Below are 7,981 nucleotides of genomic sequence, written 5' to 3'. Positions count from 1 at the left end.
AAAAAAAAAAAAAAAAGATAAATGATGGTGGTAGATTAAACAACCTGAAGTAGCCAAACTCTGAATACTAAAAAGCCAGATCAATATTTATGTAAAAGTACATTATGACATTGGCAAATGTCCTAGATCACTCAGGTTCTGTAAGTGTAGGTGTCGGGTTTGCAGCCAACAGATTGCACTCTTAGGCTCTGTGATGTCCCTCCCGTTGGAGAGGGAATGGTCTTTTAGTTCTTTGCAGCCTGTGCCATAATGATGGCCTTCTCCCTAACTGACCTGACTTTAACCATCTGGGCAGAGGTCTTGGGCAATTTCATCTTTGCTCTTACACAAAAACGTTTCTGCAGTTGCATACTTATTTGCTGCATTGAATTTTCTTTTGTTAGAAAGGGAAACGTTAGTATTTTGATCTTTAATTTTCAAGTTATATGTTAAACATATGGAGGAAAAAAATACCCCTTTCTGACAAGCACCTTAAAAATTATTACAGTAAAATGGGAACATTCATTACATACACATCGTATGTTTTCCTCTAAATGTTGTGCTAAGAAGTGACAGTTGAGCTGAACATATGTTAATAAAAGGCCTGCATTCCCTGTGTCACTGACAGTTTCATTGGCTGTATATTCCTGAAATGCAAATAACCTCTGTTCTTTTCAAAGATATAATTAACTCAAATAGTTATTTAGTATAATCTTTTAACTACTAAGAGACCAAGCGTTTAAGACGGTGAATTTACTGTTCTCTCTGAAGGACAGTGCAGTTGACAAGGGCACAGTGAGCTGAGATATTCCTGCATGTTGAAGCTACATATTCCGTAGACTAAAATGGCAGAATCTGCCTGCTGCTGTATAAAGTCTTTTAACTACCATTTATTTTAGCATCATGACATGTGCAGATTCCTGCTGCTCAGTTAAGGGACCAGCTTTGCACAACTGGTGTTGCAATCTGTGGCCACAGCACTGCATCACAATGCAGCAAATGTATTTTCCACCTGAACTGAACATGACAGAGAAGTGATTATTAACCATGCAAGATGTCGGAAGTCATCAAAAATTCACATCAGAGGAATTGTGGTGGCTTGGGTTGGAGGAAAAAAGTATCATAGCATTCCTTGCCTACATGTTGTCTCTCCCCCTCTTTAATCTTAACTTGGTACAGTCCGTTAACAATAAAATACCCTTCTGTAACCTATAAACTGTTCTCTCATCAGTTTATGCTTGCAAACTGATAGCTGACTTCTCTGAATCCGTGTGGAGCACTTCTGATGGTGATGCCCTGCTCAGGGGGTCTGCCATGCCCCTCCTGTCTCATTGTCTAATTGGACTCTAGAGCTCCAGTCATATCAGCACTTGCAGAGAGGTTAGGTTTTTCTCCTTCTTCTTTCCTCTCTCTTTCCTCCTCCCACCGGACTCTTCAATTGAGGCAATTTAGGGTGGGAAACCTTAAGCACTGGTGCCGGCCGCGTTCACTCCACTAGAAGGGTATGGAAGAGCTGCAGTGACTGGCAGCATCAGCTGGACTGCAACTCCTTACATTTTTGAGAGCGGCAGGTAGGATTTCTTGTTTCATAAAGATATTAAGATAAATGTGCCCTGTTAACAGAGTGGTAGCATGTTGCAGTGTCTTTGAAAGATAAGATCTTGGTTTGTGTGAATTTTTGAGATAAATTTGGTAGCAGTTAAGTCATTTGATAGAAAAAGTGTTTGATTCTTCTGAGAATCTCTCAGATTTGTGCCTTGTCATTTTAATATTTTTCTTTAAAAAAATTGGGTGGGGCAGAGGTTCACTTAAAGATTCAAAGAGTTGGCTTATTTATTTATTTGTGGATTTCATCTTTATGTAGCAAGTAGTGTTGACTTTCTACAAGATTTTTAAAAGAGACAGGTGAAGTACAGAGTTCTTGTATGATGTAAAATATGAAGATAAAATTTCTTTTCTTTGATAAAACCAGTTCCTTTAGAATTGAGGAACGTGTGTGTGTGTGTGTGTGTGTGTGTGTGTGTGTGTGTGTGTTAAAGAATCCTGTAACTTATGATTTCTGTCTAAGAAAAAACTACTGTCAAAGATATTTGGAATTGTCTCACAGGGAATGTTTTAGCATAAGATTTTAAATGAGAAAATTAAATATTAGCTTCTAATATATAAATCTTAATCATCAGTTATTGGCAATTTAGATTAAGAAAGCTGTTTTTAATTTCTTAAACTTCAACTGAGAAGAATATGGTTTTTTTACATATATTGTGCATATATTTCAGTTTCTTCAGGGAGAAGTAAAATGAAAATTTCTTATTTATATGAACATTGTCTTGGAGAAAAATGAGATAATAATGTTTCTATAGGTAATATTTAATAGCTTGATTAATATCAGAAGTAAATTGTTTTTAATTCAACATTTAACCAGTTCATTGTCACACCTTAAAAACCAGCAAAACAAGAAAGATGATATATATGCCTTATCTATCTCAAAACTATTTTATTGTGGGAGCCATAGGGGCTAGAGCCCTTTTTGAAGCTCGGACTTGGAAATTGCTCACCTGGTAGAGGGCTTTGGCCCCTTCAGAGGTGGGACTTCCCTTTACTAACAATAGAAGCTGGGGAAGCTGTCAAGTGGGAAATGGAGAGACCTGCTCAGGAAGGGAAGCTGTCAGAATTTGGCTTCACTCAGCCCTGGGGGGTCTGGTTACCAACTAAGATTCCTTTAAAACTCTGACCTGGTGCAGCGCTGCACAGAATTGATTTCTGAGATGAGACAATAGCTGTGGTGGTTTGCATTTTGTAAAAGATGGAGGAACCTCTAACACTGACCCTGTTCAGGGAAATGACTCAGTTAGCTGTGCCTTGGTACAGTTGCACATTATTTCCTTTGTTTGAAGTGGGTGGATGCCAGTGCCTTCATCAGAGCTCCTTCATGTAATGTATGGAAAATGTCTCATCCACCATTTTTAACAATTAGCTGTACCATGGGCGAGGCAAGCTGGATGGATTCTGAAGACAACTGCGGGGCCATTCCATTTGCATTAGCTGCTGTGGCCCAGGACCTTTGTTACTGTAAAGAATGTCAACCATAACATATTCCGTAGAGAAGAGTTGGTTTTAGGAAAGGGAGAATATTCCAGAAAGAAAATGGAATCCTTTTGTCTATAGTAGGTATTTCTTGTGTAGCTGTAAAAGGTTGAAAATTTGTCTTTGGTTGAATGGGCAAAATATACTTTCAAGCTAATGCTGCCAGTGTGAAGAGTGTAACAGAGATTCTGGGTCAAAAATCAGATGAGCAATCATCTTAAAATGCGAGATTCCTGAGCGGTTTTAGCAAATGACTTTAAGTAGTTATTCATTAATTATTGTAAATGTGAATTTATCACTGATCACAGATGGAAATGATTCTTGAGGGAAAAAAGCAAAGAGCAGTAACTTTCAGAGTTTCTTTTATTGTCTTTAAAAGAACGTTTTCTATTTCTGAAAAGGATGGTTAAATTTTAGAGCTTTTTATTAAAAATATAATGACTTAAAATGCATGATTAAATGTTATTTAAAAAAAAGTGTTTTTTAACAAAACAAGATTTTGTTCTCAGAAAAATAATAGATTGAGGTTTTCCATCTCACTCATGGGGATCATAGGGACCATTCTAGTGCTTTTGCTTAGTTAATAATTGTGGCTTAAAAACTACTCGTATAAACCTCAGTTTTGCAGCTCTAAGCTTATAAACCTTGATTCTTAAATGTAGTTGGATTTGACTTGATTCAGACCTTTGTTTTGTTATGCTGCTGCTGAGAGGGATGTGTGGATTTTAACTTTGACTTGTGTGTTTATTTTTAAAGGCTGAAGAATGTTTCTGTCTTTAAACCTGAAGACTGGATAGTAGGTCTGGCCCTGAATTATGCTTGAAGAGTGAGTCACACACTGAAAGGCTGTGTGGCCGTTTCAGTTCATCCTTCACAGAATTCTTCTGGCTTGTAGCATGCTTAGAAAGCTGCCTCCTGTAGGTTGTTGGGGCTGACGTTCGTCCTGGTCACTGCGTACCATATCTGTTTAATAGATGTTGGAGACTCAGGAGAGAGCAGTTTCCTTCACAGCAACTTTACATTGACATAGAAGAGTCAGTAAGCCCTGACCCATAGAGAGATTTTCTTAAGTCCCCAGTGCTTGTAAAACTCATATGAAAGCCTGGCTATCAGTGTGGTTTTTTCTTTTTCAATCCTAAGGAGCCTGCATTGAATGCATTAATTGTTCATATATATACTAGAAAGCAAAGGGCCCTTTCCCTTTGATATCCACAAGGATTATACGTTGAAATGAAAGTATCTTTGGGCAGTAAATTAGAACTGCAGCCTTACTTACATAGAATGTGTGGCGTAGGTGGTTTAAGGAGCTTTACAAAGCCTTTCTTTGAAAATTTTTAAGTACTATTTAGTTGAAGATTCTGTGGGTCCTCCCCTCTTTTTTCCTGTTATAGACTTTATTAAAAGCTCTATGCCAAGTGCCCTTTTAGATCAGATGGGAGGTGGCAGAGGTCTAGTGTATTGTATTTTCTTTCTTCCATCCTGGTCTACTTAAGTTTGACTGCTGGAAGAGGCTCTTCTTGATACTTTTAGGGCATTCGTGATTCTCTGCAGTTTCGAAGCTTTTTAGTTTTTCACACAAAATTTTAGCCTTTTCTTATAGTGAAGAATCGGGTTGGTTCTTTCCATGACAGCAAATACATTCCTATCACACTTTTGACTGCTCTGGCAGTACTGTAGTGCAGACAAGCAGACGTGCCAGCCAGCCTGCTAGGAAGCATTTGGTGGCACTAAGATGGCAGTGAGGAAGGAGTAAAATGGCGTCACCCCGAGCACTGTGAAGAGAGCTGGACTGCGGTTATTTTCTTAGTCCTGGAGACATCCTTAGAAGCACTGCTTCTCGCTCATGGATGCTCATTATTACCAGGAGAGAGAAATTGTGAGATTTTCCTAAAGGCTTGTTAACGCTTGTATCTAGACTTCACATACCATCTTTAAGAAATTGTATTAACACTTTGGAATGACCTCTGATGTCTATTTTTTTAAGTGTATAAACTTGCTTGTTATATTGATACATTTTTAGAAAATGTAGAACTGTACGTATCATTCTTGTGAGAATTTTTTTTGTCTTATTCTAGTTTTTCATGGACTTTTGTTATTTTACATATGAAATACTTGCCAGTCTCGCGTATTCTGCAGGGGAAGTGTGGTCAGAGTGGCGATGACAATGCTGCTTTTTCCATCCCCATCTCTTACAGGTTTGGAATTTTTGGAGCTGACCATGAAGTTTATCTAGCGTAGTCAGCTCATCCAGTTTAAGTAAAAGTAAAGTTTGCTGCAGTAAATAACTTCTCAAGGTCAGGGAACCAGAGGGTGGATCTCTGGGAAGCAACTGATACTGTTCTACATCCACAGCACCCAACTCCTGACCTGCATGCTGTCTGCATCAGATTCCATTTTTATTTCCTCTTTGTTGACTGGCTGGTCAATTGAGCTTCCAGCAAAGTCAGTCTGTCTGTGCTGGAGCATCCTGACTCACAGAGGTGTCTGTTTTCAGGAATGACTTTTTGAGCTGTGCTTGCAGTCTTTCTGGGTTTGTGTTGAAGTTGATATACACTTATCAGTTTGTCTTTCGTAAACACACATTTAAAAATATGATCTTTCCCGCAAGTAGAGCTCTTAGGCTCATAGTGATGGTTGAACATGAAGAGTAAGGCACTCAGAGCTAGGATAGATCTGTACTCTCTGAAGGCATCCCCAGCAGCTAGCTCCTCTACTCCAGCTATGAGAGACTGTTCAGGGGTGCCACTTCTGCCGGAGAAGGGAATTAGGAAAAGGCATTTAGCTGCCTTTCATTTGGGGCAGTTGTGCTTGAAAAAATAGCCTTGCCCAATGTTCTCCATTGCTTATATTTTTCAGTCCTGCTGACTGTATCTATGGTGACAGTACTAAGTGGTGCTTTCTGCAGTATTCCTCTGCTCTAACAGTAAAGTCAAAAGGTTTCCAGCCTTAAAACAGTTTAGGAGAGAGCGAAGCTCCAAGCACTCTTAACAAAGGAATGCCTTGACCAAATTACACTTAAAACAATTGGAAATCAGAGAAACTCTCTTCTGATGGTTGTTTCCACATGTTTAAAAAAATGAATTTTTGAGCTTCAAGAAGGAGCTGCAGTGAAATTAGGCCTCTTTTCTGTGACAGTCATCCTGGCTGATGCTCAGATGCCATCAGCATAAGCACTGCTGCAGAGCAGAAGAACCTAGGATTCTTGACTGTGGTGTGAATGACCGACACTGTGTACCAGCAGGGAATGAATATAAGTGTGGCATGTAAACTTTGTCCTAACAGCATTCCTTTTGCTTGCTAAGAGCTCACACTTAATCCTGTGGAAAACAAGTTGCTGGCTCTAACTTGGCTGACTGAGATACACCCTCTGCTAAACCCCTACCCTCAACCCCTGGCTCAGTGTCTAACGCCTGCTTCCCCTCCACCCCCAGAAGAGTAGAAGGCACAAGATCAGATAAAGCTCAGAAACCTACTCCTAGCCCTGTTTCTTGTTACTGGTAGAGATTACTTCTGTGGGTTCTTTCAGAGGGTTTTGAGGGCCATGGAAAGGCATGCTTATAAGTGAGGCCATCGTTGATGTAAGGACAGGTTTAGAATCTGAAGTCCAAGATGGACTTGAAATGTTTTTTTTTTAATCCCCTAATGCACCCACCTTATTCCTCCCCTAGAGTGACCGTGGGTTCAGTTTTAGATCTATTCATATCTTTGGCTGAGGGCTCTGCTGCTGTTCTTTGAAGCCAGGCATACAGTGAACTATTAATATTCATTCCATTTGCAAAGCTAGATTGAAAAAGTTCTTTCTGCAGAATGTTTCACTTTCTTGTGTCTCCACAGTTTAGCCCAGCAATGTTCTGACTTTAGGGGGCAATTGGATGAAGGAGAGGAAGTGCTCACAATTGTATTTTCTCTTTGGTGCTACCTCAGTGTTGGAGCAGCTGGCTGGCCCCCTTCCTTACCTGATGATGTCTTCCAGTGTGATATCCTCATTTCTCCCAGCAAAAGGGGAGACAGGATGGCCAGCAGAGGCTCTGCTACCACAGTCAGGCACCCGTGTACATCATGGCCCCTCTCAACTGGGCGCAGGCCTGGGCATAGTTTTTAAGTGTGATAGCAGTACTGATGAGGTTGTTTCTCTCTTCAGCCCCTTACACAGGCATGAAGGGGATAGCAGAACTTTGGTATTTGGAGGAAAGAGGAATCTCCAGAAAAGCATCATCATCATTATTATTATTAGTAGTAGTAGTAGTATTAGTAGTAGTATTTTATTGCCACCAATGTCAAGATAATTCTTAAGTATTGTACTCATTTATATGATGTCATCCTTGTACCCTCTGTATGATGGCTCCAAAGCCTTTCAATAGCTGAGATGTGTGAACTGTTTCTCTTTCTTGAATATCTAGACATTGCTGGTAGGCAGGTAACAAGAATGCCCAGTACCCTTAAAAGGGGCAGAACTGGCTTTATTATAACACCAGTAGCATATGATTTAAGTAGCCCTCACTGGGTTGCAGTCCCTGTCATGGTATTCCTCAAGGTAGCAACTCGATGTGCTAGCCATCCTCAGTCTGACACCTAGGTGTAGAACTGGGGAGAGGCACCCAATACTTTCTGCCCACATTTTTTTTTTTTTTTTGGAGACAGGGTTTCTCTGTAGCGAGGTACCCATCCTGGAACTAGCTTTTGTAGACCAGACTGGCCTTGAACTCATAGAGTTCACCTGCCTCTGCCTCCCAAGTACTGGATTAAATACATGCACCACCACCGCTTGGCTTTATGCCCACATTGTTTTTTGGTATCTCTGTAGCCTATACCACACCACCGTGCTGCTGCTGTTTTGCTCACAGCTTTACTTGCCTCTGAAGTCTTTCTTGGTTGTTGTTGTTGTTTTTTTTGAAGACGGCATACGAGATTAAGCATG

General features: G+C 40.1%; 1 protein-coding gene across 2 annotated transcripts in view; it reads left to right on the top strand.

Moving 5' to 3' along the window:
- Window positions 1-7,981, top strand: part of Nup93 (nucleoporin 93) — a 104,465-nt gene that overhangs the window by 51,660 nt on the left and 44,824 nt on the right. Inside the window, exon 1 of one of the 2 annotated variants that reach the window (XM_026778657.1) lies at window positions 1,273-1,550. The exons of the other annotated variant lie outside the window; for it this stretch is intronic. The gene's annotated coding sequence lies outside the window, so the exon portion shown is untranslated. Of the gene's footprint in view, window positions 1-1,272; window positions 1,551-7,981 lie in introns of those variants that run through there. 2 annotated transcript variants of the gene reach the window in all.

Source organism: Microtus ochrogaster, chromosome 4, assembly GCF_000317375.1.
Source record: "Microtus ochrogaster isolate Prairie Vole_2 chromosome 4, MicOch1.0, whole genome shotgun sequence".
In the NCBI taxonomy this organism is placed as follows: domain Eukaryota; kingdom Metazoa; phylum Chordata; class Mammalia; order Rodentia; family Cricetidae; genus Microtus; species Microtus ochrogaster.
The sequence above is the reverse complement of the archived record's forward strand: the minus strand, read 5'-3'. Positions and strand labels throughout refer to the sequence as shown.